We start from the raw sequence: 13873 nt of genomic DNA, 5'->3' as shown, positions 1-13873 counted from the left end.
AAATGGTAGTCACTAGACACTAGCTCACGACTATACGGAGGATGATCAAACTGTCCTCAAACAAATTAAGTGATGAGATCTCGGGTTCAATTAGCCGTGTGAGCTCACGATTGTCATGAAGCAAAAAGAATCCCCCTTGTGAGCATGACAAGCCGTTTGTTTTGGATTGCGTGAGCACAACTTCCGACAATCTAAGAGTCCTAATACAATTTCATAAAGAACACTCGTTTGAAATTTCAGGCAACTCATAACTTAATGACGAAATCGTGTCTGTTTTCTCGAACCTTTGCATGAAATTTTTACTCCAAGTCTTCAGAAATGACAGACGATCACCCAGTACACTTCTCGTTGTGGACGTTAGTACGGCCTTCTTTAAATGCTCTAACCCATTTTCTTAACATTCCTTTGTTCATAGCGTGCTCCTCATACACTTCACTAATCTGCTGATGAATTTCAGCAGCTTTCACGCGTTTTCCTTTTAAAAATCGAATCACGGCGCGTACTTCACACTTGGCGGGCAGAGGCATTTTCAATACGCACGAACAAACGTAAATAAGGGCGAATGCTTCTGTAATGGCGTTGCCTACGAGATATACAAGGCCGGGACATAGCTACTAATTTATCGCTGAAAAGACGGCCCGAGCGTGTTCGCGGTTTGGTCGCTAGATGTCAGGTTTCTGTTCTCTTCTTGGCGGACTTTTACATTGTGATATGCGGATTAATTGTGATGCTGTGTTGATCTTGTGCAATTTATTGTGAGTATTGTTTGTGTCGGTGAGTGTCTGTGAGGATGAGAAGACCTCTGTACCTCTATATCCTTCGGATAACACTTACAAAGCAAGAAAATGTGTGGTTCCTTAGTTTCCTTTCCGAGTGCGGTTTAAGAAAGAAATGGAGGCAAGCTATTTCCAGACAAGGTGATAAAGTAGGATCTCTTTGGGTACCTAGCAATTCTTCCCGAGTGTGTAGCTTGCATTTTCATACATCAGATACACTACGGTAACTTCTAGTTTTCCCTCACTCCTCTGAAAGTCACAACTCTATTATATATACACAATTAGATATAAAAATACCTGTGTTAGAAATAAATAGCCTACACGTTGTTGTTTGAGTCATCAGTCCATAGACTGGATTGATGCAGCTATCCATGCCACCCTGCCCTGTGCTAAACTTTTCATTTCTACGTAACTACTACACCCTACATCTGCTCTAATCTCCTTGTCATATTCATACCTAGGTCTACCCATACCGTTCTTACCACCTACACTTCCTTCAAAAACCAACTGAACAAGTCCTGGGAGTCTTAAGATGGGTCGTATCATTCTATACCTTCTTCTCGTCAAATTTAGCCAAATCGATCTCCTCTCACCAATTCGGTTCAGTATCTCTCCATTCGTTATTCGATCTATCAATCTCACCTTCAGCATTCTTCTGTAACCCCACATTTCAAAAGCTTCTATTCTATTTCTTTCTGAGCTAGTTATCGTCCATGTTTCACTTCCATACAATGCCACACTCCAGATGAAAGTCTTCAGAATCGTTTTTCTATTTTTTTTTTATTTTTTTTGCTATTTGCTTTAAGTCGCACCGACACAGATATGTCTTATGGCGACGATGGGATAGGAAGGACCTAGGAATGGGAAGGGAGCGGCCGTGGCCTTAATTAAGGTACAGCCCCAGCATTTGCCTGGTGTGAAAATGGGAAACCACGAAAAATCATCTTCAGGGCTGCCGTCAGTGGGATTCGAACCAACTATCTCCCGGTTACTGGATACTGGCCGCACTTAAGCGACTGCAGCTATCGAGCTCGGTATTCTAATTCCTATATCAATGTGTGAAGTGAGCATATTTCTTTTCTTTAAGAAAGCTCTTCCTTGCTTGTGCTAGTTTGCATTTTATGTCCTCCTTACTTCTGCCATCGTTATTTATTTTACTACCCAAGTAACAATATTCATCTACTTCCTTTAATACTTCATTTCCTAATCTGATATTTCCTGCATCACCTGCCTTCGTTCGACTGCACTCCATTACTTTTGTTTTGGACTTATCTATTTTCATCTTGTACCCTACCCAAGACTTCGTCCAAACCATTCAGCAGCTTCTCGAGATTTTCTGCAGTCTCAGATAAAATAACAATATCATCGACAAATCTCAAGGTCTCGATTTCCTCTACTTGGATTATGATTCCCTTTGCAAATTCCTCTTCGATTTCCTTTACTGGCTGTTCTATGTAAACATTGAAAATGAGGGGGGACAAACTGCAGCCTTGCCTCACTAATTTCTGGATTGCTGCTTCTTTTTCAAAGCCCTCGATTCTTATCACTGCAGACTGATTTTTAGACAGATTGTAGACAATTCTTCCTTCTAGGTATCTGGTCCCAATCACCTTCAAAAAATAGCTTGGTTCAATCAATATTATCGAATGCTTTTTCTAGATGTACGAACGCCATGTACGTGGGCTTATCCTACTTAATTCGGTCCTCAAAGATCAGACTAAATTCAGGATTGCTTCACGTGTTCCTACATTTCTTCTGAAACCAAATTGATCTTCTCCCAACTCAGCTTCAACTTGTCTTTCCATTCTTTTATAAATAATACGTGTTAAAATTCTGTAGGCATGAGATACTAAATTAATGGTGCGGTAGTTTTAACACTTGTCAACTCTGGCTCTCTTGGGATTAGGTATAACAACATTCTGCCGAAAATAGGACGGTATTTATCCTGTCTCATAAATCTTACACACTAAATGGAATAACCTTCCCATGCTGGTTTCTCCGAAGGCAGTCAGTAATTCATAGGGAGTGTCGTCAATTCCAGGCGCCTTGTTCCTATTTAGGTCTCTAACAGCTCTGTCAAACTCTGACCTCCAAATTGGATCCCCCATTTCATCAGCATCAACAGTCTCTTTTTGTTCCAGAATCAAATCATCTATATGTTCCTGTCATCTTTCTGCTTTGTCTTCTTTCCGTAGAAGTGGCCTTCCATGTGAGATCTTAATATCCATACACCTAGATTTCCTTTCTCCAACGATTTCCTTGATTTTCCTGTATTCAGCATCTACCTTTCCTAGGACCATACAACCTTCCGCATCACTGCACTTCTCCTTCAGCCATTCTTCCTTAGCGACCTTGCACTTTCTGTCAACTTCATTCTTTAGTCGTCTGTGTTCTTTTCTGCCCTCTTCATTTGTAGTAATCTTGTATTTTCGTCGTTCATCAATCAGGTCTAGTATCTCCTGAGTTATCCACTGATTATTAGTTGATCTCTTCTTCATTCCCAACATTTCTTCAGCAGCCCTACTGACTTCATTTTTCATGACTATCCAGTCTTCCTCTATTGTGTTTCCTAAAGCCTTTTCATTTAGTCCTTGTGCAACATGTTCCTTGAAACAAATCCTCACACTCTTTTCTTTCGACTTGTCTAGATCCCATCTTCTTGCATTCCTTCCTTTCTTCAATTTCTTCAACTTCAGATGGCATTTCATGACCAACAAGTTGTGGTCAGAGTCCACGTCTGCTCCTGGGAAAGTTTTGCAATCCAACACCTGGTTTCTGAATCTCTGCCTAATCATAATGAAGTTTGTTTGATACCTTCTAGTGTCTCCAGGTCTCGTCCACGTGTACAGCCGTCGTTTGTGCTGTTTGAACCAAGTATTGGCAAGGACTAAATTATGATCAGTGCAGAATTCAACCAGCCGACTTCCCCTTTCGTTCCTTTGTCCCAATCAAAATTCTCCTACTTTATTACCTTCTCTTCCTTGGCCTACCACTGCATTCCAGTCTGCCATGACAATTAGATTCTCGTCACCTTTTACATATTGTATTAAATCATCTATCTCTTCATATATCCTTCCGATTTCTTCATCATCCGCTGAACTAGTAGGCATATAGACCTGCACTATTGTGGTGGGCATTGCTTTGGTGTATATCTTGACGACAATAATTCTCTCACTATGCTGGTCGTAGTACCTTACTCGCTGCCCTATTTTCTTATTAATTGTTAAACCAACTCCTGCATTTCCTCTGTTTGATTTTGTGTTGATTATTCTGTAGTTGCCTGACCAAAAGATCCTGTTCCTGCTGTCAACGCACTTCACTTATACCAACTACATCTAACTTAGCCCATCCATCTCCTTTTTCAGATTCTCTAACCTACCACATCGCTATTAAACTTCTAACATTCCACGCTCCGACTCGCAGAATGTCAGTATCCATCTTCCTGATGATCACCCTCTCTCTTGTCGTCCCCACCCGGAGATCCAAATGGGGGACTAGTATACTTTCGCCGGGCTGAGTGGCTCAGACGGTTAAGGCGCTGGCCTTCTGACCCCAACTTGGCAGGTTCGATCCTGGCTCAGTCCGGTGGTATTTGAAGGTGCTCAAATACGTCAGCCTCGTGTCGGTAGATTTACTGGCACGTAAAAGAACTCCTGCGGGACTAAATTCCAGCACCTCGGCGTCTCCGAAAACCGTAAAAGAGTAGTTAGTGGGACGTAAAACAAATAACATTATTATTATTGGTTTACCTTCGGGATATTTTACCCGGGAGGAAGCCATCATCAGTTCATCATTCATACAGAGGGAGCTGCATGTCCTCGGGAGTTAGTTACGGCTGTAGTTTCCCATTGCTTTCAGCCGTGTAGCAGTATCAACACAGCTAAGCCATGTTGAGTATTATTAAGAGGCCATATCAGTCAATCATCTAGACTGCCGCCCTTGCAGCTTCCGAACTGCTGCTACCCCCCTTCCTATGTCATCGACGGTCATCTTTGAAAATATGTTTCTTTCTATTAGTAGAAGATTTTTAAATCGTCATATTTTGTATAGGCTACCCGAGATGCAGGTAGCCCTGTGGTGTTCTGATTCAACATCTGTTTATTTAAGTTACTGCATCACTCGGCTCACTTGCCCACTGTCCACGTACACCGGTGATCTCGTAATTCGATTATTTAAGTTTTATTCAATGATGTAACATACGAACTGAGAAAATACTGAGCGGTTCTTCCTAATATAAAACAGACAAATTTGAGTGGTCACGAGCATGACTTATAGTCATAAGGTTGTGACGTACCCCTTTGGCCCACAGATGAATGACAAAATTATAACGTGGCGGGTCACTTTAATATTAAAATAAATAAATGATATGTCATTGTTTCTCCATAAACAGTATCCCAAGGGCGCCAGTCTTCAAGCTTATGGCTTGAAAACAAAAGTAGATAATTAATAATAATAATAATAATAATGCGTAATGAGACTCAAAAAACTCCCAGGGGTGAGGTGAACGGAACACAAATCATTAAGTACACTAACTTGGAATTTAAGGATCATTAATAATCATTTCATAAAATACAAATTAGAACAGCTATTTATTAAGATGAAAAACGTGACGTAACGGCGTTTTAACGACATCTGAACTTACGGAAGCAAAAGAAAAATTGAATGAAATTAATTTTAAAAGTGAACTGTTGCGCGAAGACTTGCAGTAACTTATGCCATAAGCTCACCATATGTACTCTGTTGTCTTGAAGCTGATGATATGTGGATCTCGTACCGGCTGCCTTCTCTGTTGTTGGATTCCAGTCCTACTTCTACATTTCCTGTCCTTAACACTTCCTACTGTACTCCTTACATAAAGTCGTAATGAGTCTTAATTTTAAGTGCAAAACCACCATGGGTTATGTTCATGGAGAGAATACATTAGTATTCTTCCGTATTACGGAACAGTAGCGTAGCTAAATTCATAATAAGAGCTCTCCTGCCCTATACTAGTCAAAGCCGGTCTCCCGTTGACTACCTCTCGTCAAGTCCCAATGAGAGTAACTTTTGAGTAGAATATACTCAGATGCGAAGTGAACTAAGATAAAATCTTCTCCGATGTGTAGACGTAGAATCGTAGTAAGAGTATGAATAAGAATATAAATGAGAAAGTCCGAATGAGAGTATCCTCTCCAGCCCTTGTCGGTGGTATTTATCGGTTCAAAAGTCTCCTTCCATCAGCCATATCACATGGTCCAGTAAGATTCGAGGTCTCATCCCTTCTCCGATGTATAGCTGTGCATCCATCACGTTGCTTCATTACGTTCATTCACATAGGCTGAACTTTCCCGCTGAAATAAAGCGTCCCGAAGCTGAGTTTGAAAAGTGGGTGTTAATAATATATCAACTGTCTCATCATGAGATGGAGAGGGTAATATCTCTCGTAACCTCGATGACGTACTTTTCCTGGAACTGGGCTGAAATTAGCCTGCTGACTCTGGTCACCTCACAACGGCTATTGGAAAATTTACTGCAAGTTATAAATATGCGTGATGTTGAAATACTTTACCCAATAATTTGTTCGTTCAGAATACGTTATAGCCGCGATACAAAGAAATGAAATGATGATTGAAATGGATGATAAAAACCCTATATATATATACATATTAATTTAAAAATGACCTATCAGTGATTAAATATATACATCTTATCAATTAAATATATAGTTCAATAATTAAAAATATACAGTGATGTCCCAAACATCACAAGGTAGGCTAGAGAGTTGATTTGAATTAATTGTCGAATGTCAATTAAGTTATAATACTGATATATTAAACTAATACATAGAAGAGCCTAATAGCCTACCTATTGACTAGCTAGTTTCTTTGGAATTATTTTAGATTACTTTTTTAACACTTCAAATAAATCCATATATTATTTAAACCTCCCTGTAAGAAGAGGACAGACCGGGCGAGTTGGCTATGCGTTTAGAGGCGCGCGGCTGTGAGCTTGCATCCGGTAGATAGTGGGTTCGAAACCCACTGTCGGCAGCCCTGAAGATGGTTTCCTGTGGTTTCCCATTTTCATACCAGGCAAATGCTGGGGCTGTGCCTTAATTAAGGCCACGGCTCCTTCTTTCCAACTCCTAGGCCTTTCCTATAGCATCGTCGCCATAAGACCTATCAGTGTCGGTGCGACGTAAAACCACCAGCAAAGAAAAAAAAGAAGAGGGCAGTGAATGCAAATGGGTATTATTTTCAAATTAGCTGAGAGCGAGAGCCCGTCTTAGTGTACGATTCTTTCAGCGTGCCATGGCTCTGTAATCTTTATGTTTCGCGACAGCGGAATTTCGGCTCCCCGCCAATGTCCCCTGTGCTGATATGAACCGCGTGTGTGTTGTGTCTCACTGAGCCGTGATTGCGTACGATTCTTCCAGTGTGCTATGGCTCAGTATGTCTCGCCCGCAACGGAAGTTCGGCTCCCCGCCAATGTTCAGTGTGCCGACAATGAACCGCGCGCGCGTGTATGTATGTGTGTGTGTGTTGTGTTGTGACTCACCGATCTGTGAGTGAGCCACTCAGCACTGTCTGCTGCGAGTTAGGTGAATCGTGTGCCGTGAGCTAGCCGTTCCTGTGAATCAATTCACTCGGACACTTGAATGAATCGATGCACTGCTTCGAATCATACACTCAATAGCCAAAACTATCTGTTAGTAACCTTTTAACTATCGCCACGGCGCATACTACCCGCACGGCAAGAAAAATGCAATTTCCGTAACTTTTCCGTAATAGTTGGTAACAGTTCGCAGATCGTTGGACCGAGCTCGATAGTTGCAGTCGCTTAAGTGCGGCCAGTATCCAGTATTCGGGAGATAGTAAGTTCGAACCCCACTATCGGCAGCCCTGAAAATGGTTTTCCGTGGTTTCCCATTTTCACACCAGGAAAATGCTGGGGCTGTAGCTTAATTAAGTTCACGGCCATTTCCTTCCCATTCCTAGCCCTTTCCTGTCCCATCGTCGCCATAAGACCTATCTGTGTCGGTGCGACGTAAAGCTACTAGCAAAGCAGATCTTTGCCAGATCGTAAAGACGCTCCTATCGGCAAACCCGTGAACTAAGCTGAGAACACACAGCCGACTGGATCCCTCGCTGGGCTCCAGCTAGGAGAACGACGCATCAAGTCGGCCGTGAGAACAGAAATAAGAGAGCATCATCTGCCGCCTAGGCACCGTGTATAGGGAGCGGAGTGAGTGGAGTGCCTACGCTAGGCTTCTGCAAATAGGTTACTTGCACTACACTACAATGGCACTTATACACACATTAACAGGCTAACAGCTACTCGAATAAGGGGCGTAGCTAGGGAGTTTACTGGGGGTTAACCCCCGCCCCCCATGAATTTTTTACAAAAAGAAAATAAACAGAAACTGACAACAAATTTAAACAAATCAGAAACATAATTGTAGAACCAACAGATCTGTAAGTGCCTTATAATGACAAGTCATTCATGTACCTTCGTTATTGTCATTTTGTAACTATAACCGCACCCCGCCCCATCGGCCGATCCTGGCTACGCTACTGACTGCAATCACGATTTCTATGGCACTGAACTGTTTCACTGATCACAAAGGACAATAACGACATTCGCGAAAAGAAACAGTGCACGCCCGAATTTCACTCCTCTTGCCCAAACCTCAAAGGATGAAGACTTATTTAACAATTTGATCAACGTACAAACGGTTACATTTTAAACCTTTATAATTTCTTCTCTGTAGAACTGAATTGTTTCAGTAGTCAGTATAATGGAATTCATTATTTCTTCCTTTCTTAATCTGTTTACCCTCTAGGGTCGGCTTTTCCCTCGGACTCAGTGAGAGATCCCACCTCTACCGCCTCGAGGGCAGTATCCTGGTGCGCGATACATTGGATCGGGTGTAAAACTGGGGAGGAGGACCGGTACCCTGCCCAGGCTGCCTCGCCGGCTAAGCTGAAAAGGAGCCTTGTGAAGGGATGGGAAGATTGGAAGGGACAGGCAAGGGAGAGGGAATGAGGCGGTCATGGTTAGGTACCATCTCGGCATTTGCCTAGAGGAGAAGTGGGAAAACCACTTCGAGGATGTCTGAGGTGCTAATCCAACCCACCTCTACTCAGTTGATCACCCGCGGCTGAGTGAACGCCGTCCCAGCGCTCATACCACATTTTCAAATTTCGTGGCAAAGCCGGGAATCGAACCCGCGTCTCCGGGGTTGGCAGCTAATCACGCTAACCACTGCACCGCAGAGGTGGACATGGAATTAATTGTTTTGGAATTAATCTCTAATAAAAATAAATTAAGACGTGGGGGGAAAAGCCTAGGTATATTGTAATGTGGTTGGCGATATTGCTGCGGGCTCTGCCGGCAAACCATAACTCGCCTGCACTCTTCCTTCCTCTGACAAGCCCATGTCGTCTTTCTAGGCTCCACCCGCGCCCCGCAACTTGCTAAACTCTAGGAACACCGAGCTCGATAGCTGCAGTCGCTTAAATGCGGCCAGTATCCAGTAATCGGGAGATAGTGGGTTCGAGCCCCACTGTCGGCAGCCCTGAAGATGGTTTTCCGTGGTTTCCCATTTTCACACCAGGCAAATGCCGGGGCTGTACCTTAATTAAGACTACGGCCGCTTCCTTCCACTTCCTAGGCCTTTCCCCTCCCATCGTCGCCATAAGACATATCTGTGTCGGTGCGACGTAAAACAAAATAGCAAAAAAAAAAAAAAAAAACAACAACTCTAGGAACCGATTGAGCAGACTCTGCCAGAGCCCGACCGCTTCACGACTAAAGAGAACACATCGTGCTTGCTGAACAGCTGCCACGATTTAAAACCCTATGTCATATCGTTGAAAACAGAAAAGCCAAAATAGTGAAGATAGCATTGTATAACTGAATATCACACCGCCGCAAGTTCGACGTCGCTACATTTGTACATCTCTTCATGTATTTAATCAGTGACAGAGTGAAATGATATTAAGTGTTTCTGAAACGGCGGTGGGGCCCTTCACGCACCAATCGCCACTGAGTACACCCTGTTCCAGCCCTCGTATCACGGTTCAAATTTCGTGAAAGAGCCGGGAATCGAACCCAGGCCTGCGGAGGTGGCAGCTAATCAAACTAACCACTACACCATAAAGGTGGACACAGCCTATTTTCTTTTGTTTAAGTTTATAAAAGCATGACGTTTTGCCGCGAAAGCCTTATAGTAGTGACATAGTATTTGGTATTATTCAGATTCATAATTGTTCATAGGGGAGTTGAGCATGTAAAGACCCTAAAAAATGCTTTTTATTTTTTACTTCATTGTTTATGGGAACCTTTAAAGTAATTATTGATTTTTCTGGGTGATTACAAAGGATAGTGTTTCGCTCATTTTATACAAACACCGTATGTACCGTACGTACGTCTTTATATGAAAGAATATACTGGATTGCAAGGAGTACCGTGGTAATGAACGTGTAGTGTACACCCCTCCGGACTTGTGCTGTCTGATAACAGAGCTCGTAACAGCTGTTTCGCATGCACGCAGAGTTGTCACTCAGCTCGTGACTTGGACATGCCTGTCTAGGCAAAAGGAAGGCAATTTATGTACAACATCTGTAGTAGAAAGGGGGAAATTTATGTACTTATAGAAAAGTAAATAAGAATTTTGGAGGCGATTTACGTCACGCCAGTTCGACCAGTGGTTTTCTCCTGCTGCTGATTGCGTCTCCCAGTGAATGTCCTGTCGCACGTTTCCCCCATTACCACTAATATGTTTGATACGACATCGCATGGTCATTCAATTCCCCTTCCTGAAAGGTTGACGTCAAATCTCTTGTAAAGTGTTAAGTAGCCTGCTGTGTGTAAAGTCAATTACGTCCTCAAGGCTGACAGAAGCGTTCTGGATGCTTACATAAAGACCTCTTGTTCTCCACATCTGTTACATTTCACCACTATAAATTTCCGAGGATATGACTCACAGTCTTCATGGCCGACAGACCTCAAGTAAAAGATCATTAAGCACTTTCTAACAACTGATCAGATAACAAATATCACCTTGTTAAACTTCTTTTTCCAGTATTCAGGAGATAGTAGGTTCGAACCCCACTGTCGGCAGCCCTGAAAATGGTTTTCCGTGGTTCCCATTTTCACACCAGGCAAATGCTGGGGCTGTACCTTAATTAAGGCCATGGTCGCTTCCTTCCCACTCCTAGCCCTTTCCTGTCCCATCGTCGGCGTAAGACCTATCTGTGTCGGTGCGACGTAAAACAACTAGCAAAAAAAAAAACTTCTTTTTTATTCTTCATCTTCCCTGCTTCTTTTTATTATATACTTTGGGTCAGGACTATATCTCTATGTACATGGTGAGCAAATTAAAAATGGCCAGGAAAATATTTATAAGACTTACGTGGAATTGACCATTGTTAATGAACAGCAGAACTGCCCATCACAGGAAATGCTGGAAACCGTGAATTCGATGCACCAAACAGTTGCTGTCACATGTCTGCGCGTGTGCATCTCCCGAGTACGTCGCTGTGTTATTAAGTGTGAGTGAGTGAGAGGAACAGACGTGTTTAGTGACCAGTTGAATGCTCGCGATAAAACAGCGCGTGTCCATTGTCGAGTGTTATGCGAAGCACGATTCATGGAAAACCTGTGCGGATCTGTTTGCCCAAGAGTTTAAAACTGGAAGTGTTTTGACGAAACCTCCAGCAAAGTCTACAGAGCAAAACTTACTGGCAAAATAGCACGAAACGGACAGAGTACGAATAAGAACCGTAACTATCCGAAAAGAATTCGAATACCAGAAAACATTGCTTGAGTGAAGGAAAGCCTGGAACGAAGTCCGACGAAATGTCAACACCGTTTATCTGAGTGGCGCTGGCCTTCTGACCCCAACTTGGCACGTTCGATCCTGGTTCAGTCTGGTGGTACTCAAATACGCCAGCCCCGTGTCGGTAGATTTACTGGCACGTAAAAGTACTACCGCGGGACTAAATTTCGGCACCTAGACGTTTCCGAAAACCGTAAAAGCCAATAACATTAACCTTATAAGCTAATTAAGGAAAGTAAATATGTCTTTCTCCAACGTTTTCGTGTAGAACACAGTATTACTAAATCACTCACTTCCCACGAACATAGAGGGCTGACATTTGGTACAAGTCTTTCTTGTAAGATTTTTTTTTTTTTTTTTTTTTTTTTTTTTTTGGTGGGGAAGGGGTGGAGTCCTTTCTCTCCGCGTGGCATTCGTCACTAATCTACATTGTCTCTGACATGCTACCGGGCAGATATTTGTGTTAGTAAGGTGGTGTTGAGGCGTGGTACTAAGGGTCAGAGAAGACGACATAGGCGGAAAAAGAAAGTGCCTACATGTAAAACCTGTCTTGTTGTAGACAGCACATGCAAAGATGTGGGCTGGAAAGTTCCAGAGGTTGTGTTAGTTAGGAATATGTGTCATGAAATCATAACCATTTCCTTTCCATTGTCAATATTATTAAGCTATAGGGCCTCTCTTATAAATCCAGACCGTCCAGCGGCGTACGGGAGCCGCGCGCATAGTTCTTGATCTTGCAAGAAGCGTGCACATGTTCGACCTAGCATCAATAGCCAGTCTGAATGCAGACAGTTACGTAGGTGGATCAAAAAGTTAGTTACACTAACGCGCCTCAGCAGCGCGCTGTGTGTCGCAAACGTGGGCACAGCGGAGAAAGGGACAGACACTGTCCACACGTCTATTAGGCAGGTCGCTGTGGTGTCTCGTCTAGTATTGTGTGAATAGCGGCCAAATGCAGTCACGAGCGAGACATCGGGAAGTGCGGACGTGTGAATGAGCTGAGGTGCGCAATATGGGAATAACGATACAGCATACAGGCTAAGAATTGGAAGATGGCATGGTGCAAGGCAGTGTTGGAAGGAAGGTGGAGTTGAGAGAGGAAGAGAAATTAGTGGTTATAAAGGACTGTTGGAGATTATGTTGTGTGCGACGGTTATTGCGACGCTGCTGGTGGTAGGAGGTATAGAAAAAAATCCGGGTCCAAACCAGGGACCGTTCGGCTGGGAGGAGCTTGAAGAGATCAAGAGAGTGGTGAAGGAAGCAAGCAAAGGAGAAGAAATAAAGGAAATGATGCAGGAACACCAGGCAACCCAAATGAAGGAGATGAAGGACTTAAAAAGTTTTATAAAAGAAGAAATTGGAGGTGTAAATGACAAGTTAGCGGAGATAGAAGATGAGGTAGGGAGCTTGAAAAAGAAGGTGGTGGTACTGGAAGAGGAATTAACAGCAATGAAGAGAGAAGTGAGGTTAGCGAGGAAAGAATCAGCTAGAAAAAATGTGTTTGTATATGGTGTACCTGAGGAAGGATCAGAATCAAAAGTGGAATTAGTATTGAAAGTGGTGGACTTAGTTTCGAACAAAATGAAGATAAACATTTCTGAAGTTGATATAGATGATATATATAGAGTGGGAAGGAACAAGGGACATAGGCCGGTGAAGTTAAGATTAATATCAACCCTGATGGCTGATATACTTCTGAGGAATGCTGGAAATTTGAAAGGATCGAACATTTATTTGAAGGCTGAGATAGAGAAAGAAGACAGGATGCGGTCGGATGTCTATAAGCGGCATATGTGGCGTGCTAGAGCGCAGGGATTGCGAGTCAAGATAGTGGGGAGGTGTCTGGTTACTTCAGGCAGAAATTGGTCGCGATCGTGGACACAGGAGGAACTGCTGAGAATGGAAAAATGTGAGGAGGAAATGAGTTGCAGAAATCGAGAGCAGGGCGACATCAGTACGGAGAAGGAAGAGAGAAGAGGGGACTGCGGTGTCAGCGGGCAGGTAGCGAAGAGAGCAGAGTCCTTGGTGAGTCAGAACAGCCCAGGAAGGAGTGAATCAACAAGTAGGACACTAGACCGAAGTGAAGTGGATACAGGTAGTGAAGAGGTGACGGGAAGGGAAAGGAGTCAGGGTAGTGACTCAACCTCCCCGAATAGGAATAATGCAGAAATAAACCTGGAGAGAAAGCAGGCGTTAAATAAGGCGAGATCCTTAAAAGATCTATGGGGTGGGAAAAAAGGCTCTGGCACGGAAAAGGGGAAGGATGGGGGTGAGA

General features: G+C 43.2%; 1 pseudogene; it reads right to left on the bottom strand.

Annotated features, from left to right (window-relative positions):
• Positions 1 to 2941: 2941 nt before the first annotated feature.
• LOC137498967 (uncharacterized) lies at positions 2942 to 3886 on the bottom strand (annotated as a pseudogene).
• Between the last annotated feature and the right edge of the window lie 9987 nt (positions 3887 to 13873).

This window comes from Anabrus simplex, chromosome 3 (assembly GCF_040414725.1).
Source record: "Anabrus simplex isolate iqAnaSimp1 chromosome 3, ASM4041472v1, whole genome shotgun sequence".
In the NCBI taxonomy this organism is placed as follows: Eukaryota; Metazoa; Arthropoda; class Insecta; order Orthoptera; family Tettigoniidae; genus Anabrus; species Anabrus simplex.
This window is presented reverse-complemented; position numbering and strand designations above follow the sequence as displayed.